We start from the raw sequence: 16,370 nt of genomic DNA on the forward strand, positions 1-16,370 counted from the left end.
CTAGATGCTTAAAAGTACAAAACTCACTAGGACCAGAGCCTACGGCCACACCACACTGAATGCGCCCGATCTCGTCTGATCTCGGAAGCAAAGCAGTGTCGGGCCTAGTTAGTACCTGGATGGGAGACCGCCTGGGAATACCAGGTGCTGTAGGCTTTTTTGTGCTCCAAGTTCAGGAAGTGAGCCATTTCTCAATTGCCTTTCAAAACTGCAAGGTCTAGCCGACTAGATGCTTAAAAGTACAAAACTCACTAGGCCCTGAGCCTACGGCCACACCACACTGAATGCGCCCGATCTCGTTTGATCTCGGAAGCTAAGCAGTGTCGGGCCTAGTTAGTACCTGGATGGGAGACCGCCTGGGAATACCAGGTGCTGTAGGCTATTTTGTGCTCCATGATTAGTAATTGCACAACTTCTCAATTACTTTTCAAATTTGGTATGTTTCCAAAATAATTTTATCCCGTTTTATAGCGGAAATGTTGGACAACATTATGAGGGCTGGAGCTACCTATTTACATATAATTAGCATACAGGTAGTGTGTTCATGGGTAATAAATCGACTTTCACATGTAATGCAGTACAGAGAATATTGAGTCCTTCAAGAGGCATGAAAGAAAGCCGTTATTGTGTTGATTGTTCTCTCCACCTCCCTGCAACAGAAACAGGATGGATGGATTAAAGTTATCCTACCAGACATAGGAGTCCTGAATGGGCCCACCAGTCTTATATATCTCGCCTGATCGAGCGCTGATCGAGCGATGAGCGTGGTATCATGTTGCAAGTGGCTGCATGGCTTAGCTTACTAAATGCAAATGCATAAGAGTAATATTCTTAGCATTTCTAGAGCCTACGGCCACACCACACTGAATGCGCCCGATCTCGTCTGATCTCGGAAGCTAAGCAGTGTCGGGCCTAGTTAGTACCTGGATGGGAGACCGCCTGGGAATACCAGGTGCTGTAGGCTTTTTTGTGCTCCAAGTTCAGGAAGTGAGCCATTTCTCAATTGCCTTTCAAAACTGCAAGGTCTAGCCGACTAGATGCTTAAAAGTACAAAACTCACTAGGCCCAGAGCCTACGGCCACACCACACTGAATGCGCCCGATCTCGTCTGATCTCGGAAGCTAAGCAGTGTCGGGCCTAGTTAGTACCTGGATGGGAGACCACCTGGGAATACCAGGTGCTGTAGGCTTTTTTTGTGCTCCAAGTTCAGGAAGTGAGCCATTTCTCAATTGCCTTTCAAAACTGCAAGGTCTAGCCGACTAGATGCTTAAAAGTACAAAACTCACTAGGACCAGAGCCTACGGCCACACCACACTGAATGCGCCCGATCTCGTCTGATCTCGGAAGCTAAGCAGTGTCGGGCCTAGTTAGTACCTGGATGGGAGACCGCCTGGGAATACCAGGTGCTGTAGGCTTTTTTGTGCTCCAAGTTCAGGAAGTGAGCCATTTCTCAATTGCCTTTCAAAACTGCAAGGTCTAGCCGACTAGATGCTTAAAAGTACAAAACTCACTAGGCCCAGAGCCTACGGCCACACCACACTGAATGCGCCCGATCTCGTCTGATCTCGGAAGCTAAGCAGTGTCGGGCCTAGTTAGTACCTGGATGGGAGACCGCCTGGGAATACCAGGTGCTGTAGGCTATTTTGTGCTCCATGATTAGTAATTGCACAACTTCTCAATTACTTTTCAAATTTGGTATGTTTCCAAAATAATTTTATCCCGTTTTATAGCGGAAATGTTGGACAACATTATGAGGGCTGGAGCTACCTATTTACATATAATTAGCATACAGGTAGTGTGTTCATGGGTAATAAATCGACTTTCACATGTAATGCAGTACAGAGAATATTGAGTCCTTCAAGAGGCATGAAAGAAAGCCGTTATTGTGTTGATTGTTCTCTCCACCTCCCTGCAACAGAAACAGGATGGATGGATTAAAGTTATCCTACCAGACATAGGAGTCCTGAATGGGCCCACCAGTCTTATATATCTCGCCTGATCGAGCGCTGATCGAGCGATGAGCGTGGTATCATGTTGCAAGTGGCTGCATGGCTTAGCTTACTAAATGCAAATGCATAAGAGTAATATTCTTAGCATTCCTAGAGCCTACGGCCACACCACACTGAATGCGCCCGATCTCGTCTGATCTCGGAAGCTAAGCAGTGTCGGGCCTAGTTAGTACCTGGATGGGAGACTGCCTGGGAATACCAGGTGCTGTAGGCTTTTTTGTGCTCCAAGTTCAGGAAGTGAGCCATTTCTCAATTGCCTTTCAAAACTGCAAGGTCTAGCCGACTAGATGCTTAAAAGTACAAAACTCACTAGGCCCAGAGCCTACGGCCACACCACACTGAATGCGCCCGATCTCGTCTGATCTCGGAAGCTAAGCAGTGTTGGGCCTAGTTAGTACCTGGATGGGAGACCGCCTGGGAATACCAGGTGCTGTAGGCTATTTTGTGCTCCATGATTAGTAATTGCGCAACTTCTCAATTACTTTTCAAATTTGGTATGTTTCCAAAATAATTTTATCCCGTTTTATAGCGGAAATGTTGGACAACATTATGAGGGCTGGAGCTACCTATTTACATATAATTAGCATACAGGTAGTGTGTTCATGGGTAATAAATCGACTTTCACATGTAATGCAGTACAGAGAATATTGAGTCCTTCAAGAGGCATGAAAGAAAGCCGTTATTGTGTTGATTGTTCTCTCCACCTCCCTGCAACAGAAACAGGATGGATGGATTAAAGTTATCCTACCAGACATAGGAGTCCTGAATGGGCCCACCAGTCTTATATATCTCGCCTGATCGAGCGCTGATCGAGCGATGAGCGTGGTATCATGTTGCAAGTGGCTGCATGGCTTAGCTTACTAAATGCAAATGCATAAGAGTAATATTCTTAGCATTTCTAGAGCCTACGGCCACACCACACTGAATGCGCCTGATCTTGGAAGCTAAGCAGTGTCGGGCCTAGTTAGTACCTGGATGGGAGACCGCCTGGGAATACCAGGTGCTGTAGGCTTTTTTGTGCTCCAAGTTCAGGAAGTGAGCCATTTCTCAATTGCCTTTCAAAACTGCAAGGTCTAGCCGACTAGATGCTTAAAAGTACAAAACTCACTAGGCCCAGAGCCTACGGCCACACCACACTGAATGCGCCCGATCTCGTCTGATCTCGGAAGCTAAGCAGTGTCGGGCCTGGTTAGTACCTGGATGGGAGACCGCCTGGGAATACCAGGTGCTGTAGGCTTTTTTGTGCTCCAAGTTCAGGAAGTGAGCATTTTCTCAATTGCCTTTCAAAACTGCAAGGTCTAGCCGACTAGATGCTTAAAAGTACAAAACTCACTAGGACCAGAGCCTACGGCCACACCACACTGAATGCGCCCGATCTCGTCTGATCTCGGAAGCTAAGCAGTGTCGGGCCTAGTTAGTACCTGGATGGGAGACCGCCTGGGAATACCAGGTGCTGTAGGCTTTTTTGTGCTCCAAGTTCAGGAAGTGAGCCATTTCTCAATTGCCTTTCAAAACTGCAAGGTCTAGCCGACTAGATGCTTAAAAGTACAAAACTCACGAGGCCCAGAGCCTACGGCCACACCACACTGAATGCGCCCGATCTCGTCTGATCTCGGAAGCTAAGCAGTGTCGGGCCTAGTTAGTACCTGGATGGGAGACCGCCTGGGAATACCAGGTGCTGTAGGCTATTTTGTGCTCCATGATTAGTAATTGCGCAACTTCTCAATTACTTTTCAAATTTGGTATGTTTCCAAAATAATTTTATCCCGTTTTATAGCGGAAATGTTGGACAACATTATGAGGGCTGGAGCTACCTATTTACATATAATTAGCATACAGGTAGTGTGTTCATGGGTAATAAATCGACTTTCACATGTAATGCAGTACAGAGAATATTGAGTCCTTCAAGAGGCATGAAAGAAAGCCGTTATTGTGTTGATTGTTCTCTCCACCTCCCTGCAACAGAAACAGGATGGATGGATTAAAGTTATCCTACCAGACATAGGAGTCCTGAATGGGCCCACCAGTCTTATATATCTCGCCTGATCGAGCGCTGATCGAGCGATGAGCGTGGTATCATGTTGCAAGTGGCTGCATGGCTTAGCTTACTAAATGCAAATGCATAAGAGTAATATTCTTAGCATTACTCGAGCCTACGGCCACACCACACTGAATGCGCCCGATCTCGTCTGATCTCCGAAGCTAAGCAGTGTCGGGCCTAGTTAGTACCTGGATGGGAGACCGCCTGGGAATACCAGGTGCTGTAGGCTTTTTTGTGCTCCAAGTTCAGGAAGTGAGCCATTTCTCAATTGCCTTTCAAAACTGCAAGGTCTAGCCGACTAGATGCTTAAAAGTACAAAACTCACTAGGCCCAGAGCCTGCGGCCACACCACACTGAATGCGCCCGATCTCGTCTGATCTCAGAAGCTAAGCAGTGTCGGGCCTAGTTAGTACCTGGATGGGAGACCGCCTGGGAATACCAGGTGCTGTAGGCTTTTTTGTGCTCCAAGTTCAGGAAGTGAGCCATTTCTCAATTGCCTTTCAAAACTGCAAGGTCTAGCCGACTAGATGCTTAAAAGTACAAAACTCACTAGGCCCAGAGCCTACGGCCACACCACACTGAATGCGCCCGATCTCGTCTGATCTCGGAAGCAAAGCAGTGTCGGGCCTAGTTAGTACCTGGATGGGAGACCGCCTGGGAATACCAGGTGCTGTAGGCTTTTTTGTGCTCCAAGTTCAGGAAGTGAGCCATTTCTCAATTGCCTTTCAAAACTGCAAGGTCTAGCCGACTAGATGCTTAAAAGTACAAAACTCACTAGGCCCTGAGCCTACGGCCACACCACACTGAATGCGCCCGATCTCGTTTGATCTTGGAAGCTAAGCAGTGTCGGGCCTAGTTAGTACCTGGATGGGAGACCGCCTGGGAATACCAGGTGCTGTAGGCTATTTTGTGCTCCATGATTAGTAATTGCACAACTTCTCAATTACTTTTCAAATTTGGTATGTTTCCAAAATAATTTTATCCCGTTTTATAGCGGAAATGTTGGACAACATTATGAGGGCTGGAGCTACCTATTTACATATAATTAGCATACAGGTAGTGTGTTCATGGGTAATAAATCGACTTTCACATGTAATGCAGTACAGAGAATATTGAGTCCTTCAAGAGGCATGAAAGAAAGCCGTTATTGTGTTGATTGTTCTCTCCACCTCCCTGCAACAGAAACAGGATGGATGGATTAAAGTTATCCTACCAGACATAGGAGTCCTGAATGGGCCCACCAGTCTTATATATCTCGCCTGATCGAGCGCTGATCGAGCGATGAGCGTGGTATCATGTTGCAAGTGGCTGCATGGCTTAGCTTACTAAATGCAAATGCATAAGAGTAATATTCTTAGCATTTCTAGAGCCTACGGCCACACCACACTGAATGCGCCTGATCTCGGAAGCTAAGCAGTGTCGGGCCTAGTTAGTACCTGGATGGGAGACCGCCTGGGAATACCAGGTGCTGTAGGCTTTTTTGTGCTCCAAGTTCAGGAAGTGAGCCATTTCTCAATTGCCTTTCAAAACTGCAAGGTCTAGCCGACTAGATGCTTAAAAGTACAAAACTCACTAGGCCCAGAGCCTACGGCCACACCACACTGAATGCGCCCGATCTCGTCTGATCTCGGAAGCTAAGCAGTGTCGGGCCTGGTTAGTACCTGGATGGGAGACCGCCTGGGAATACCAGGTGCTGTAGGCTTTTTTGTGCTCCAAGTTCAGGAAGTGAGCATTTTCTCAATTGCCTTTCAAAACTGCAAGGTCTAGCCGACTAGATGCTTAAAAGTACAAAACTCACTAGGACCAGAGCCTACGGCCACACCACACTGAATGCGCCCGATCTCGTCTGATCTCGGAAGCTAAGCAGTGTCGGGCCTAGTTAGTACCTGGATGGGAGACCGCCTGGGAATACCAGGTGCTGTAGGCTTTTTTGTGCTCCAAGTTCAGGAAGTGAGCCATTTCTCAATTGCCTTTCAAAACTGCAAGGTCTAGCCGACTAGATGCTTAAAAGTACAAAACTCACTAGGCCCAGAGCCTACGGCCACACCACACTGAATGCGCCCGATCTCGTCTGATCTCGGAAGCTAAGCAGTGTCGGGCCTAGTTAGTACCTGGATGGGAGACCGCCTGGGAATACCAGGTGCTGTAGGCTATTTTGTGCTCCATGATTAGTAATTGCACAACTTCTCAATTACTTTTCAAATTTGGTATGTTTCCAAAATAATTTTATCCCGTTTTATAGCGGAAATGTTGGACAACATTATGAGGGCTGGAGCTACCTATTTACATATAATTAGCATACAGGTAGTGTGTTCATGGGTAATAAATCGACTTTCACATGTAATGCAGTACAGAGAATATTGAGTCCTTCAAGAGGCATGAAAGAAAGCCGTTATTGTGTTGATTGTTCTCTCCACCTCCCTGCAACAGAAACAGGATGGATGGATTAAAGTTATCCTACCAGACATAGGAGTCCTGAATGGGCCCACCAGTCTTATATATCTCGCCTGATCGAGCGCTGATCGAGCGATGAGCGTGGTATCATGTTGCAAGTGGCTGCATGGCTTAGCTTACTAAATGCAAATGCATAAGAGTAATATTCTTAGCATTACTCGAGCCTACGGCCACACCACACTGAATGCGCCCGATCTCGTCTGATCTCGGAAGCTAAGCAGTGTCGGGCCTAGTTAGTACCTGGATGGGAGACCGCCTGGGAATACCAGGTGCTGTAGGCTTTTTTGTGCTCCAAGTTCAGGAAGTGAGCCATTTCTCAATTGCCTTTCAAAACTGCAAGGTCTAGCCGACTAGATGCTTAAAAGTACAAAACTCACTAGGTCCAGAGCCTACGGCCACACCACACTGAATGCGCCCGATCTCGTCTGATCTCGGAAGCTAAGCAGTGTCGGGCCTAGTTAGTACCTGGATGGGAGACCGCCTGGGAATACCAGGTGCTGTAGGCTTTTTTGTGCTCCAAGTTCAGGAAGTGAGCCATTTCTCAATTGCCTTTCAAAACTGCAAGGTCTAGCCGACTAGATGCTTAAAAGTACAAAACTCACTAGGACCAGAGCCTACGGCCACACCACACTGAATGCGCCCGATCTCGTCTGATCTCGGAAGCAAAGCAGTGTCGGGCCTAGTTAGTACCTGGATGGGAGACCGCCTGGGAATACCAGGTGCTGTAGGCTTTTTTGTGCTCCAAGTTCAGGAAGTGAGCCATTTCTCAATTGCCTTTCAAAACTGCAAGGTCTAGCCGACTAGATGCTTAAAAGTACAAAACTCACTAGGCCCTGAGCCTACGGCCACACCACACTGAATGCGCCCGATCTCGTTTGATCTCGGAAGCTAAGCAGTGTCGGGCCTAGTTAGTACCTGGATGGGAGACCGCCTGGGAATACCAGGTGCTGTAGGCTATTTTGTGCTCCATGATTAGTAATTGCACAACTTCTCAATTACTTTTCAAATTTGGTATGTTTCCAAAATAATTTTATCCCGTTTTATAGCGGAAATGTTGGACAACATTATGAGGGCTGGAGCTACCTATTTACATATAATTAGCATACAGGTAGTGTGTTCATGGGTAATAAATCGACTTTCACATGTAATGCAGTACAGAGAATATTGAGTCCTTCAAGAGGCATGAAAGAAAGCCGTTATTGTGTTGATTGTTCTCTCCACCTCCCTGCAACAGAAACAGGATGGATGGATTAAAGTTATCCTACCAGACATAGGAGTCCTGAATGGGCCCACCAGTCTTATATATCTCGCCTGATCGAGCGCTGATCGAGCGATGAGCGTGGTATCATGTTGCAAGTGGCTGCATGGCTTAGCTTACTAAATGCAAATGCATAAGAGTAATATTCTTAGCATTTCTAGAGCCTACGGCCACACCACACTGAATGCGCCCGATCTCGTCTGATCTCGGAAGCTAAGCAGTGTCGGGCCTAGTTAGTACCTGGATGGGAGACCGCCTGGGAATACCAGGTGCTGTAGGCTTTTTTGTGCTCCAAGTTCAGGAAGTGAGCCATTTCTCAATTGCCTTTCAAAACTGCAAGGTCTAGCCGACTAGATGCTTAAAAGTACAAAACTCACTAGGCCCAGAGCCTACGGCCACACCACACTGAATGCGCCCGATCTCGTCTGATCTCGGAAGCTAAGCAGTGTCGGGCCTAGTTAGTACCTGGATGGGAGACCACCTGGGAATACCAGGTGCTGTAGGCTTTTTTGTGCTCCAAGTTCAGGAAGTGAGCCATTTCTCAATTGCCTTTCAAAACTGCAAGGTCTAGCCGACTAGATGCTTAAAAGTACAAAACTCACTAGGACCAGAGCCTACGGCCACACCACACTGAATGCGTCTGATCTCGGAAGCTAAGCAGTGTCGGGCCTAGTTAGTACCTGGATGGGAGACCGCCTGGGAATACCAGGTGCTGTAGGCTTTTTTGTGCTCCAAGTTCAGGAAGTGAGCCATTTCTCAATTGCCTTTCAAAACTGCAAGGTCTAGCCGACTAGATGCTTAAAAGTACAAAACTCACTAGGCCCAGAGCCTACGGCCACACCACACTGAATGCGCCCGATCTCGTCTGATCTCGGAAGCTAAGCAGTGTCGGGCCTAGTTAGTACCTGGATGGGAGACCGCCTGGGAATACCAGGTGCTGTAGGCTATTTTGTGCTCCATGATTAGTAATTGCACAACTTCTCAATTACTTTTCAAATTTGGTATGTTTCCAAAATAATTTTATCCCGTTTTATAGCGGAAATGTTGGACAACATTATGAGGGCTGGAGCTACCTATTTACATATAATTAGCATACAGGTAGTGTGTTCATGGGTAATAAATCGACTTTCACATGTAATGCAGTACAGAGAATATTGAGTCCTTCAAGAGGCATGAAAGAAAGCCGTTATTGTGTTGATTGTTCTCTCCACCTCCCTGCAACAGAAACAGGATGGATGGATTAAAGTTATCCTACCAGACATAGGAGTCCTGAATGGGCCCACCAGTCTTATATATCTCGCCTGATCGAGCGCTGATCGAGCGATGAGCGTGGTATCATGTTGCAAGTGGCTGCATGGCTTAGCTTACTAAATGCAAATGCATAAGAGTAATATTCTTAGCATTTCTAGAGCCTACGGCCACACCACACTGAATGCGCCCGATCTCGTCTGATCTCGGAAGCTAAGCAGTGTCGGGCCTAGTTAGTACCTGGATGGGAGACCGCCTGGGAATACCAGGTGCTGTAGGCTTTTTTGTGCTCCAAGTTCAGGAAGTGAGCCATTTCTCAATTGCCTTTCAAAACTGCAAGGTCTAGCCGACTAGATGCTTAAAAGTACAAAACTCACTAGGCCCAGAGCCTACGGCCACACCACACTGAATGCGCCCGATCTCGTCTGATCTCGGAAGCTAAGCAGTGTCGGGCCTAGTTAGTACCTGGATGGGAGACCGCCTGGGAATACCAGGTGCTGTAGGCTATTTTGTGCTCCATGATTAGTAATTGCACAACTTCTCAATTACTTTTCAAATTTGGTATGTTTCCAAAATAATTTTATCCCGTTTTATAGCGGAAATGTTGGACAACATTATGAGGGCTGGAGCTACCTATTTACATATAATTAGCATACAGGTAGTGTGTTCATGGGTAATAAATCGACTTTCACATGTAATGCAGTACAGAGAATATTGAGTCCTTCAAGAGGCATGAAAGAAAGCCGTTATTGTGTTGATTGTTCTCTCCACCTCCCTGCAACAGAAACAGGATGGATGGATTAAAGTTATCCTACCAGACATAGGAGTCCTGAATGGGCCCACCAGTCTTATATATCTCGCCTGATCGAGCGCTGATCGAGCGATGAGCGTGGTATCATGTTGCAAGTGGCTGCATGGCTTAGCTTACTAAATGCAAATGCATAAGAGTAATATTCTTAGCATTACTCGAGCCTACGGCCACACCACACTGAATGCGCCCGATCTCGTCTGATCTCGGAAGCTAAGCAGTGTCGGGCCTAGTTAGTACCTGGATGGGAGACCGCCTGGGAATACCAGGTGCTGTAGGCTTTTTTGTGCTCCAAGTTCAGGAAGTGAGCCATTTCTCAATTGCCTTTCAAAACTGCAAGGTCTAGCCGACTAGATGCTTAAAAGTACAAAACTCACTAGATCCAGAGCCTACGGCCACACCACACTGAATGCGCCCGATCTCGTCTGATCTCGGAAGCTAAGCAGTGTCGGGCCTAGTTAGTACCTGGATGGGAGACCGCCTGGGAATACCAGGTGCTGTAGGCTTTTTTGTGCTCCAAGTTCAGGAAGTGAGCCATTTCTCAATTGCCTTTCAAAACTGCAAGGTCTAGCCGACTAGATGCTTAAAAGTACAAAACTCACTAGGACCAGAGCCTACGGCCACACCACACTGAATGCGCCCGATCTCGTCTGATCTCGGAAGCAAAGCAGTGTCGGGCCTAGTTAGTACCTGGATGGGAGACCGCCTGGGAATACCAGGTGCTGTAGGCTTTTTTGTGCTCCAAGTTCAGGAAGTGAGCCATTTCTCAATTGCCTTTCAAAACTGCAAGGTCTAGCCGACTAGATGCTTAAAAGTACAAAACTCACTAGGCCCTGAGCCTACGGCCACACCACACTGAATGCGCCCGATCTCGTTTGATCTCGGAAGCTAAGCAGTGTCGGGCCTAGTTAGTACCTGGATGGGAGACCGCCTGGGAATACCAGGTGCTGTAGGCTATTTTGTGCTCCATGATTAGTAATTGCACAACTTCTCAATTACTTTTCAAATTTGGTATGTTTCCAAAATAATTTTATCCCGTTTTATAGCGGAAATGTTGGACAACATTATGAGGGCTGGAGCTACCTATTTACATATAATTAGCATACAGGTAGTGTGTTCATGGGTAATAAATCGACTTTCACATGTAATGCAGTACAGAGAATATTGAGTCCTTCAAGAGGCATGAAAGAAAGCCGTTATTGTGTTGATTGTTCTCTCCACCTCCCTGCAACAGAAACAGGATGGATGGATTAAAGTTATCCTACCAGACATAGGAGTCCTGAATGGGCCCACCAGTCTTATATATCTCGCCTGATCGAGCGCTGATCGAGCGATGAGCGTGGTATCATGTTGCAAGTGGCTGCATGGCTTAGCTTACTAAATGCAAATGCATAAGAGTAATATTCTTAGCATTTCTAGAGCCTACGGCCACACCACACTGAATGCGCCCGATCTCGTCTGATCTCGGAAGCTAAGCAGTGTCGGGCCTAGTTAGTACCTGGATGGGAGACCGCCTGGGAATACCAGGTGCTGTAGGCTTTTTTGTGCTCCAAGTTCAGGAAGTGAGCCATTTCTCAATTGCCTTTCAAAACTGCAAGGTCTAGCCGACTAGATGCTTAAAAGTACAAAACTCACTAGGCCCAGAGCCTACGGCCACACCACACTGAATGCGCCCGATCTCGTCTGATCTCGGAAGCTAAGCAGTGTCGGGCCTAGTTAGTACCTGGATGGGAGACCACCTGGGAATACCAGGTGCTGTAGGCTTTTTTTGTGCTCCAAGTTCAGGAAGTGAGCCATTTCTCAATTGCCTTTCAAAACTGCAAGGTCTAGCCGACTAGATGCTTAAAAGTACAAAACTCACTAGGACCAGAGCCTACGGCCACACCACACTGAATGCGCCCGATCTCGTCTGATCTCGGAAGCTAAGCAGTGTCGGGCCTAGTTAGTACCTGGATGGGAGACCGCCTGGGAATACCAGGTGCTGTAGGCTTTTTTGTGCTCCAAGTTCAGGAAGTGAGCCATTTCTCAATTGCCTTTCAAAACTGCAAGGTCTAGCCGACTAGATGCTTAAAAGTACAAAACTCACTAGGCCCAGAGCCTACGGCCACACCACACTGAATGCGCCCGATCTCGTCTGATCTCGGAAGCTAAGCAGTGTCGGGCCTAGTTAGTACCTGGATGGGAGACCGCCTGGGAATACCAGGTGCTGTAGGCTATTTTGTGCTCCATGATTAGTAATTGCACAACTTCTCAATTACTTTTCAAATTTGGTATGTTTCCAAAATAATTTTATCCCGTTTTATAGCGGAAATGTTGGACAACATTATGAGGGCTGGAGCTACCTATTTACATATAATTAGCATACAGGTAGTGTGTTCATGGGTAATAAATCGACTTTCACATGTAATGCAGTACAGAGAATATTGAGTCCTTCAAGAGGCATGAAAGAAAGCCGTTATTGTGTTGATTGTTCTCTCCACCTCCCTGCAACAGAAACAGGATGGATGGATTAAAGTTATCCTACCAGACATAGGAGTCCTGAATGGGCCCACCAGTCTTATATATCTCGCCTGATCGAGCGCTGATCGAGCGATGAGCGTGGTATCATGTTGCAAGTGGCTGCATGGCTTAGCTTACTAAATGCAAATGCATAAGAGTAATATTCTTAGCATTCCTAGAGCCTACGGCCACACCACACTGAATGCGCCCGATCTCGTCTGATCTCGGAAGCTAAGCAGTGTCGGGCCTAGTTAGTACCTGGATGGGAGACTGCCTGGGAATACCAGGTGCTGTAGGCTTTTTTGTGCTCCAAGTTCAGGAAGTGAGCCATTTCTCAATTGCCTTTCAAAACTGCAAGGTCTAGCCGACTAGATGCTTAAAAGTACAAAACTCACTAGGCCCAGAGCCTACGGCCACACCACACTGAATGCGCCCGATCTCGTCTGATCTCGGAAGCTAAGCAGTGTCGGGCCTAGTTAGTACCTGGATGGGAGACCACCTGGGAATACCAGGTGCTGTAGGCTTTTTTGTGCTCCAAGTTCAGGAAGTGAGCCATTTCTCAATTGCCTTTCAAAACTGCAAGGTCTAGCCGACTAGATGCTTAAAAGTACAAAACTCACTAGGACCAGAGCCTACGGCCACACCACACTGAATGCGTCTGATCTCGGAAGCTAAGCAGTGTCGGGCCTAGTTAGTACCTGGATGGGAGACCGCCTGGGAATACCAGGTGCTGTAGGCTTTTTTGTGCTCCAAGTTCAGGAAGTGAGCCATTTCTCAATTGCCTTTCAAAACTGCAAGGTCTAGCCGACTAGATGCTTAAAAGTACAAAACTCACTAGGCCCAGAGCCTACGGCCACACCACACTGAATGCGCCCGATCTCGTCTGATCTCGGAAGCTAAGCAGTGTCGGGCCTAGTTAGTACCTGGATGGGAGACCGCCTGGGAATACCAGGTGCTGTAGGCTATTTTGTGCTCCATGATTAGTAATTGCACAACTTCTCAATTACTTTTCAAATTTGGTATGTTTCCAAAATAATTTTATCCCGTTTTATAGCGGAAATGTTGGACAACATTATGAGGGCTGGAGCTACCTATTTACATATAATTAGCATACAGGTAGTGTGTTCATGGGTAATAAATCGACTTTCACATGTAATGCAGTACAGAGAATATTGAGTCCTTCAAGAGGCATGAAAGAAAGCCGTTATTGTGTTGATTGTTCTCTCCACCTCCCTGCAACAGAAACAGGATGGATGGATTAAAGTTATCCTACCAGACATAGGAGTCCTGAATGGGCCCACCAGTCTTATATATCTCGCCTGATCGAGCGCTGATCGAGCGATGAGCGTGGTATCATGTTGCAAGTGGCTGCATGGCTTAGCTTACTAAATGCAAATGCATAAGAGTAATATTCTTAGCATTTCTAGAGCCTACGGCCACACCACACTGAATGCGCCTGATCTTGGAAGCTAAGCAGTGTCGGGCCTAGTTAGTACCTGGATGGGAGACCGCCTGGGAATACCAGGTGCTGTAGGCTTTTTTGTGCTCCAAGTTCAGGAAGTGAGCCATTTCTCAATTGCCTTTCAAAACTGCAAGGTCTAGCCGACTAGATGCTTAAAAGTACAAAACTCACTAGGCCCAGAGCCTACGGCCACACCACACTGAATGCGCCCGATCTCGTCTGATCTCGGAAGCTAAGCAGTGTCGGGCCTGGTTAGTACCTGGATGGGAGACCGCCTGGGAATACCAGGTGCTGTAGGCTTTTTTGTGCTCCAAGTTCAGGAAGTGAGCATTTTCTCAATTGCCTTTCAAAACTGCAAGGTCTAGCCGACTAGATGCTTAAAAGTACAAAACTCACTAGGACCAGAGCCTACGGCCACACCACACTGAATGCGCCCGATCTCGTCTGATCTCGGAAGCTAAGCAGTGTCGGGCCTAGTTAGTACCTGGATGGGAGACCGCCTGGGAATACCAGGTGCTGTAGGCTTTTTTGTGCTCCAAGTTCAGGAAGTGAGCCATTTCTCAATTGCCTTTCAAAACTGCAAGGTCTAGCCGACTAGATGCTTAAAAGTACAAAACTCACGAGGCCCAGAGCCTACGGCCACACCACACTGAATGCGCCCGATCTCGTCTGATCTCGGAAGCTAAGCAGTGTCGGGCCTAGTTAGTACCTGGATGGGAGACCGCCTGGGAATACCAGGTGCTGTAGGCTATTTTGTGCTCCATGATTAGTAATTGCGCAACTTCTCAATTACTTTTCAAATTTGGTATGTTTCCAAAATAATTTTATCCCGTTTTATAGCGGAAATGTTGGACAACATTATGAGGGCTGGAGCTACCTATTTACATATAATTAGCATACAGGTAGTGTGTTCATGGGTAATAAATCGACTTTCACATGTAATGCAGTACAGAGAATATTGAGTCCTTCAAGAGGCATGAAAGAAAGCCGTTATTGTGTTGATTGTTCTCTCCACCTCCCTGCAACAGAAACAGGATGGATGGATTAAAGTTATCCTACCAGACATAGGAGTCCTGAATGGGCCCACCAGTCTTATATATCTCGCCTGATCGAGCGCTGATCGAGCGATGAGCGTGGTATCATGTTGCAAGTGGCTGCATGGCTTAGCTTACTAAATGCAAATGCATAAGAGTAATATTCTTAGCATTACTCGAGCCTACGGCCACACCACACTGAATGCGCCCGATCTCGTCTGATCTCCGAAGCTAAGCAGTGTCGGGCCTAGTTAGTACCTGGATGGGAGACCGCCTGGGAATACCAGGTGCTGTAGGCTTTTTTGTGCTCCAAGTTCAGGAAGTGAGCCATTTCTCAATTGCCTTTCAAAACTGCAAGGTCTAGCCGACTAGATGCTTAAAAGTACAAAACTCACTAGGCCCAGAGCCTGCGGCCACACCACACTGAATGCGCCCGATCTCGTCTGATCTCAGAAGCTAAGCAGTGTCGGGCCTAGTTAGTACCTGGATGGGAGACCACCTGGGAATACCAGGTGCTGTAGGCTTTTTTGTGCTCCAAGTTCAGGAAGTGAGCCATTTCTCAATTGCCTTTCAAAACTGCAAGGTCTAGCCGACTAGATGCTTAAAAGTACAAAACTCACTAGGCCCAGAGCCTACGGCCACACCACACTGAATGCGCCCGATCTCGTCTGATCTCGGAAGCAAAGCAGTGTCGGGCCTAGTTAGTACCTGGATGGGAGACCGCCTGGGAATACCAGGTGCTGTAGGCTTTTTTGTGCTCCAAGTTCAGGAAGTGAGCCATTTCTCAATTGCCTTTCAAAACTGCAAGGTCTAGCCGACTAGATGCTTAAAAGTACAAAACTCACTAGGCCCTGAGCCTACGGCCACACCACACTGAATGCGCCCGATCTCGTTTGATCTTGGAAGCTAAGCAGTGTCGGGCCTAGTTAGTACCTGGATGGGAGACCGCCTGGGAATACCAGGTGCTGTAGGCTATTTTGTGCTCCATGATTAGTAATTGCACAACTTCTCAATTACTTTTCAAATTTGGTATGTTTCCAAAATAATTTTATCCCGTTTTATAGCGGAAATGTTGGACAACATTATGAGGGCTGGAGCTACCTATTTACATATAATTAGCATACAGGTAGTGTGTTCATGGGTAATAAATCGACTTTCACATGTAATGCAGTACAGAGAATATTGAGTCCTTCAAGAGGCATGAAAGAAAGCCGTTATTGTGTTGATTGTTCTCTCCACCTCCCTGCAACAGAAACAGGATGGATGGATTAAAGTTATCCTACCAGACATAGGAGTCCTGAATGGGCCCACCAGTCTTATATATCTCGCCTGATCGAGCGCTGATCGAGCGATGAGCGTGGTATCATGTTGCAAGTGGCTGCATGGCTTAGCTTACTAAATGCAAATGCATAAGAGTAATATTCTTAGCATTTCTAGAGCCTACGGCCACACCACACTGAATGCGCCTGATCTCGGAAGCTAAGCAGTGTCGGGCCTAGTTAGTACCTGGATGGGAGACCGCCTGGGAATACCAGGTGCTGTAGGCTTTTTTGTGCT

General features: G+C 47.0%; 45 non-coding genes and 6 pseudogenes across 45 annotated transcripts; all 51 read left to right on the forward strand.

The window, feature by feature from the left end:
* Window positions 1-37: 37 nt before the first annotated feature.
* LOC138478003 (5S ribosomal RNA) lies at window positions 38-156 on the forward strand. The gene has a single exon (XR_011271910.1). It is a non-coding gene; the product is annotated as a 5S ribosomal RNA (ribosomal RNA).
* A 106-nt stretch (window positions 157-262) lies between these two features.
* On the forward strand, window positions 263-381 carry LOC138477769 (5S ribosomal RNA). Its single transcript, XR_011271697.1, has one exon. It is a non-coding gene; the product is annotated as a 5S ribosomal RNA (ribosomal RNA).
* Window positions 382-845: 464 nt separating this feature from the next.
* LOC138475401 (5S ribosomal RNA) lies at window positions 846-964 on the forward strand. Its single transcript, XR_011269548.1, has one exon. It is a non-coding gene; the product is annotated as a 5S ribosomal RNA (ribosomal RNA).
* A 106-nt stretch (window positions 965-1,070) lies between these two features.
* LOC138476588 (5S ribosomal RNA) lies at window positions 1,071-1,189 on the forward strand. Its single transcript, XR_011270626.1, has one exon. It is a non-coding gene; the product is annotated as a 5S ribosomal RNA (ribosomal RNA).
* Window positions 1,190-1,296: 107 nt separating this feature from the next.
* On the forward strand, window positions 1,297-1,415 carry LOC138475402 (5S ribosomal RNA). Its single transcript, XR_011269549.1, has one exon. It is a non-coding gene; the product is annotated as a 5S ribosomal RNA (ribosomal RNA).
* A 106-nt stretch (window positions 1,416-1,521) lies between these two features.
* Window positions 1,522-1,640, forward strand: LOC138475403 (5S ribosomal RNA). The gene has a single exon (XR_011269550.1). It is a non-coding gene; the product is annotated as a 5S ribosomal RNA (ribosomal RNA).
* A 464-nt stretch (window positions 1,641-2,104) lies between these two features.
* LOC138478335 (5S ribosomal RNA) lies at window positions 2,105-2,223 on the forward strand. Its single transcript, XR_011272212.1, has one exon. It is a non-coding gene; the product is annotated as a 5S ribosomal RNA (ribosomal RNA).
* A 106-nt stretch (window positions 2,224-2,329) lies between these two features.
* Window positions 2,330-2,448, forward strand: LOC138475643 (5S ribosomal RNA). The gene has a single exon (XR_011269769.1). It is a non-coding gene; the product is annotated as a 5S ribosomal RNA (ribosomal RNA).
* A 464-nt stretch (window positions 2,449-2,912) lies between these two features.
* On the forward strand, window positions 2,913-3,021 carry LOC138474594 (5S ribosomal RNA; annotated as a pseudogene).
* A 106-nt stretch (window positions 3,022-3,127) lies between these two features.
* LOC138475845 (5S ribosomal RNA) lies at window positions 3,128-3,246 on the forward strand. The gene has a single exon (XR_011269952.1). It is a non-coding gene; the product is annotated as a 5S ribosomal RNA (ribosomal RNA).
* Window positions 3,247-3,352: 106 nt separating this feature from the next.
* On the forward strand, window positions 3,353-3,471 carry LOC138475404 (5S ribosomal RNA). Its single transcript, XR_011269551.1, has one exon. It is a non-coding gene; the product is annotated as a 5S ribosomal RNA (ribosomal RNA).
* A 106-nt stretch (window positions 3,472-3,577) lies between these two features.
* LOC138475405 (5S ribosomal RNA) lies at window positions 3,578-3,696 on the forward strand. Its single transcript, XR_011269552.1, has one exon. It is a non-coding gene; the product is annotated as a 5S ribosomal RNA (ribosomal RNA).
* A 464-nt stretch (window positions 3,697-4,160) lies between these two features.
* Window positions 4,161-4,279, forward strand: LOC138479423 (5S ribosomal RNA). Its single transcript, XR_011273199.1, has one exon. It is a non-coding gene; the product is annotated as a 5S ribosomal RNA (ribosomal RNA).
* A 106-nt stretch (window positions 4,280-4,385) lies between these two features.
* On the forward strand, window positions 4,386-4,504 carry LOC138479761 (5S ribosomal RNA). Its single transcript, XR_011273506.1, has one exon. It is a non-coding gene; the product is annotated as a 5S ribosomal RNA (ribosomal RNA).
* A 106-nt stretch (window positions 4,505-4,610) lies between these two features.
* On the forward strand, window positions 4,611-4,729 carry LOC138478004 (5S ribosomal RNA). Its single transcript, XR_011271911.1, has one exon. It is a non-coding gene; the product is annotated as a 5S ribosomal RNA (ribosomal RNA).
* Window positions 4,730-4,835: 106 nt separating this feature from the next.
* LOC138479064 (5S ribosomal RNA) lies at window positions 4,836-4,954 on the forward strand. The gene has a single exon (XR_011272873.1). It is a non-coding gene; the product is annotated as a 5S ribosomal RNA (ribosomal RNA).
* A 464-nt stretch (window positions 4,955-5,418) lies between these two features.
* On the forward strand, window positions 5,419-5,527 carry LOC138474291 (5S ribosomal RNA; annotated as a pseudogene).
* Window positions 5,528-5,633: 106 nt separating this feature from the next.
* On the forward strand, window positions 5,634-5,752 carry LOC138475968 (5S ribosomal RNA). Its single transcript, XR_011270063.1, has one exon. It is a non-coding gene; the product is annotated as a 5S ribosomal RNA (ribosomal RNA).
* A 106-nt stretch (window positions 5,753-5,858) lies between these two features.
* On the forward strand, window positions 5,859-5,977 carry LOC138475406 (5S ribosomal RNA). The gene has a single exon (XR_011269553.1). It is a non-coding gene; the product is annotated as a 5S ribosomal RNA (ribosomal RNA).
* Window positions 5,978-6,083: 106 nt separating this feature from the next.
* On the forward strand, window positions 6,084-6,202 carry LOC138475407 (5S ribosomal RNA). Its single transcript, XR_011269554.1, has one exon. It is a non-coding gene; the product is annotated as a 5S ribosomal RNA (ribosomal RNA).
* Window positions 6,203-6,666: 464 nt separating this feature from the next.
* Window positions 6,667-6,785, forward strand: LOC138475409 (5S ribosomal RNA). The gene has a single exon (XR_011269555.1). It is a non-coding gene; the product is annotated as a 5S ribosomal RNA (ribosomal RNA).
* Window positions 6,786-6,891: 106 nt separating this feature from the next.
* LOC138475410 (5S ribosomal RNA) lies at window positions 6,892-7,010 on the forward strand. The gene has a single exon (XR_011269556.1). It is a non-coding gene; the product is annotated as a 5S ribosomal RNA (ribosomal RNA).
* A 106-nt stretch (window positions 7,011-7,116) lies between these two features.
* LOC138478005 (5S ribosomal RNA) lies at window positions 7,117-7,235 on the forward strand. Its single transcript, XR_011271912.1, has one exon. It is a non-coding gene; the product is annotated as a 5S ribosomal RNA (ribosomal RNA).
* A 106-nt stretch (window positions 7,236-7,341) lies between these two features.
* LOC138477770 (5S ribosomal RNA) lies at window positions 7,342-7,460 on the forward strand. Its single transcript, XR_011271698.1, has one exon. It is a non-coding gene; the product is annotated as a 5S ribosomal RNA (ribosomal RNA).
* A 464-nt stretch (window positions 7,461-7,924) lies between these two features.
* LOC138475412 (5S ribosomal RNA) lies at window positions 7,925-8,043 on the forward strand. The gene has a single exon (XR_011269558.1). It is a non-coding gene; the product is annotated as a 5S ribosomal RNA (ribosomal RNA).
* Window positions 8,044-8,149: 106 nt separating this feature from the next.
* On the forward strand, window positions 8,150-8,268 carry LOC138476601 (5S ribosomal RNA). Its single transcript, XR_011270637.1, has one exon. It is a non-coding gene; the product is annotated as a 5S ribosomal RNA (ribosomal RNA).
* Window positions 8,269-8,374: 106 nt separating this feature from the next.
* Window positions 8,375-8,483, forward strand: LOC138474510 (5S ribosomal RNA; annotated as a pseudogene).
* A 106-nt stretch (window positions 8,484-8,589) lies between these two features.
* On the forward strand, window positions 8,590-8,708 carry LOC138475413 (5S ribosomal RNA). Its single transcript, XR_011269559.1, has one exon. It is a non-coding gene; the product is annotated as a 5S ribosomal RNA (ribosomal RNA).
* Window positions 8,709-9,172: 464 nt separating this feature from the next.
* Window positions 9,173-9,291, forward strand: LOC138475414 (5S ribosomal RNA). The gene has a single exon (XR_011269560.1). It is a non-coding gene; the product is annotated as a 5S ribosomal RNA (ribosomal RNA).
* Window positions 9,292-9,397: 106 nt separating this feature from the next.
* On the forward strand, window positions 9,398-9,516 carry LOC138475415 (5S ribosomal RNA). The gene has a single exon (XR_011269561.1). It is a non-coding gene; the product is annotated as a 5S ribosomal RNA (ribosomal RNA).
* Window positions 9,517-9,980: 464 nt separating this feature from the next.
* LOC138475416 (5S ribosomal RNA) lies at window positions 9,981-10,099 on the forward strand. Its single transcript, XR_011269562.1, has one exon. It is a non-coding gene; the product is annotated as a 5S ribosomal RNA (ribosomal RNA).
* A 106-nt stretch (window positions 10,100-10,205) lies between these two features.
* On the forward strand, window positions 10,206-10,324 carry LOC138475417 (5S ribosomal RNA). The gene has a single exon (XR_011269563.1). It is a non-coding gene; the product is annotated as a 5S ribosomal RNA (ribosomal RNA).
* A 106-nt stretch (window positions 10,325-10,430) lies between these two features.
* LOC138478006 (5S ribosomal RNA) lies at window positions 10,431-10,549 on the forward strand. The gene has a single exon (XR_011271913.1). It is a non-coding gene; the product is annotated as a 5S ribosomal RNA (ribosomal RNA).
* A 106-nt stretch (window positions 10,550-10,655) lies between these two features.
* LOC138477771 (5S ribosomal RNA) lies at window positions 10,656-10,774 on the forward strand. The gene has a single exon (XR_011271699.1). It is a non-coding gene; the product is annotated as a 5S ribosomal RNA (ribosomal RNA).
* Window positions 10,775-11,238: 464 nt separating this feature from the next.
* Window positions 11,239-11,357, forward strand: LOC138475418 (5S ribosomal RNA). The gene has a single exon (XR_011269564.1). It is a non-coding gene; the product is annotated as a 5S ribosomal RNA (ribosomal RNA).
* Window positions 11,358-11,463: 106 nt separating this feature from the next.
* Window positions 11,464-11,582, forward strand: LOC138476613 (5S ribosomal RNA). Its single transcript, XR_011270648.1, has one exon. It is a non-coding gene; the product is annotated as a 5S ribosomal RNA (ribosomal RNA).
* A 107-nt stretch (window positions 11,583-11,689) lies between these two features.
* LOC138475420 (5S ribosomal RNA) lies at window positions 11,690-11,808 on the forward strand. Its single transcript, XR_011269565.1, has one exon. It is a non-coding gene; the product is annotated as a 5S ribosomal RNA (ribosomal RNA).
* Window positions 11,809-11,914: 106 nt separating this feature from the next.
* Window positions 11,915-12,033, forward strand: LOC138475421 (5S ribosomal RNA). Its single transcript, XR_011269566.1, has one exon. It is a non-coding gene; the product is annotated as a 5S ribosomal RNA (ribosomal RNA).
* Window positions 12,034-12,497: 464 nt separating this feature from the next.
* Window positions 12,498-12,616, forward strand: LOC138478336 (5S ribosomal RNA). The gene has a single exon (XR_011272213.1). It is a non-coding gene; the product is annotated as a 5S ribosomal RNA (ribosomal RNA).
* Window positions 12,617-12,722: 106 nt separating this feature from the next.
* LOC138476625 (5S ribosomal RNA) lies at window positions 12,723-12,841 on the forward strand. Its single transcript, XR_011270659.1, has one exon. It is a non-coding gene; the product is annotated as a 5S ribosomal RNA (ribosomal RNA).
* A 106-nt stretch (window positions 12,842-12,947) lies between these two features.
* LOC138474511 (5S ribosomal RNA) lies at window positions 12,948-13,056 on the forward strand (annotated as a pseudogene).
* A 106-nt stretch (window positions 13,057-13,162) lies between these two features.
* On the forward strand, window positions 13,163-13,281 carry LOC138475422 (5S ribosomal RNA). Its single transcript, XR_011269567.1, has one exon. It is a non-coding gene; the product is annotated as a 5S ribosomal RNA (ribosomal RNA).
* A 464-nt stretch (window positions 13,282-13,745) lies between these two features.
* On the forward strand, window positions 13,746-13,854 carry LOC138474595 (5S ribosomal RNA; annotated as a pseudogene).
* Window positions 13,855-13,960: 106 nt separating this feature from the next.
* Window positions 13,961-14,079, forward strand: LOC138476091 (5S ribosomal RNA). The gene has a single exon (XR_011270174.1). It is a non-coding gene; the product is annotated as a 5S ribosomal RNA (ribosomal RNA).
* Window positions 14,080-14,185: 106 nt separating this feature from the next.
* Window positions 14,186-14,304, forward strand: LOC138475424 (5S ribosomal RNA). The gene has a single exon (XR_011269569.1). It is a non-coding gene; the product is annotated as a 5S ribosomal RNA (ribosomal RNA).
* Window positions 14,305-14,410: 106 nt separating this feature from the next.
* On the forward strand, window positions 14,411-14,529 carry LOC138475425 (5S ribosomal RNA). The gene has a single exon (XR_011269570.1). It is a non-coding gene; the product is annotated as a 5S ribosomal RNA (ribosomal RNA).
* Window positions 14,530-14,993: 464 nt separating this feature from the next.
* On the forward strand, window positions 14,994-15,112 carry LOC138479424 (5S ribosomal RNA). Its single transcript, XR_011273200.1, has one exon. It is a non-coding gene; the product is annotated as a 5S ribosomal RNA (ribosomal RNA).
* Window positions 15,113-15,218: 106 nt separating this feature from the next.
* LOC138479727 (5S ribosomal RNA) lies at window positions 15,219-15,337 on the forward strand. The gene has a single exon (XR_011273476.1). It is a non-coding gene; the product is annotated as a 5S ribosomal RNA (ribosomal RNA).
* A 106-nt stretch (window positions 15,338-15,443) lies between these two features.
* LOC138478008 (5S ribosomal RNA) lies at window positions 15,444-15,562 on the forward strand. Its single transcript, XR_011271915.1, has one exon. It is a non-coding gene; the product is annotated as a 5S ribosomal RNA (ribosomal RNA).
* Window positions 15,563-15,668: 106 nt separating this feature from the next.
* On the forward strand, window positions 15,669-15,787 carry LOC138479065 (5S ribosomal RNA). Its single transcript, XR_011272874.1, has one exon. It is a non-coding gene; the product is annotated as a 5S ribosomal RNA (ribosomal RNA).
* Window positions 15,788-16,251: 464 nt separating this feature from the next.
* LOC138474292 (5S ribosomal RNA) lies at window positions 16,252-16,360 on the forward strand (annotated as a pseudogene).
* The last annotated feature ends 10 nt before the right edge of the window (window positions 16,361-16,370 follow it).

The sequence above is a fragment of the Ambystoma mexicanum genome, chromosome 8, assembly GCF_040938575.1.
Source record: "Ambystoma mexicanum isolate Mex_15411 chromosome 8, UKY_AmexF1_1, whole genome shotgun sequence".
Classification (NCBI taxonomy): domain Eukaryota; kingdom Metazoa; phylum Chordata; class Amphibia; order Caudata; family Ambystomatidae; genus Ambystoma; species Ambystoma mexicanum.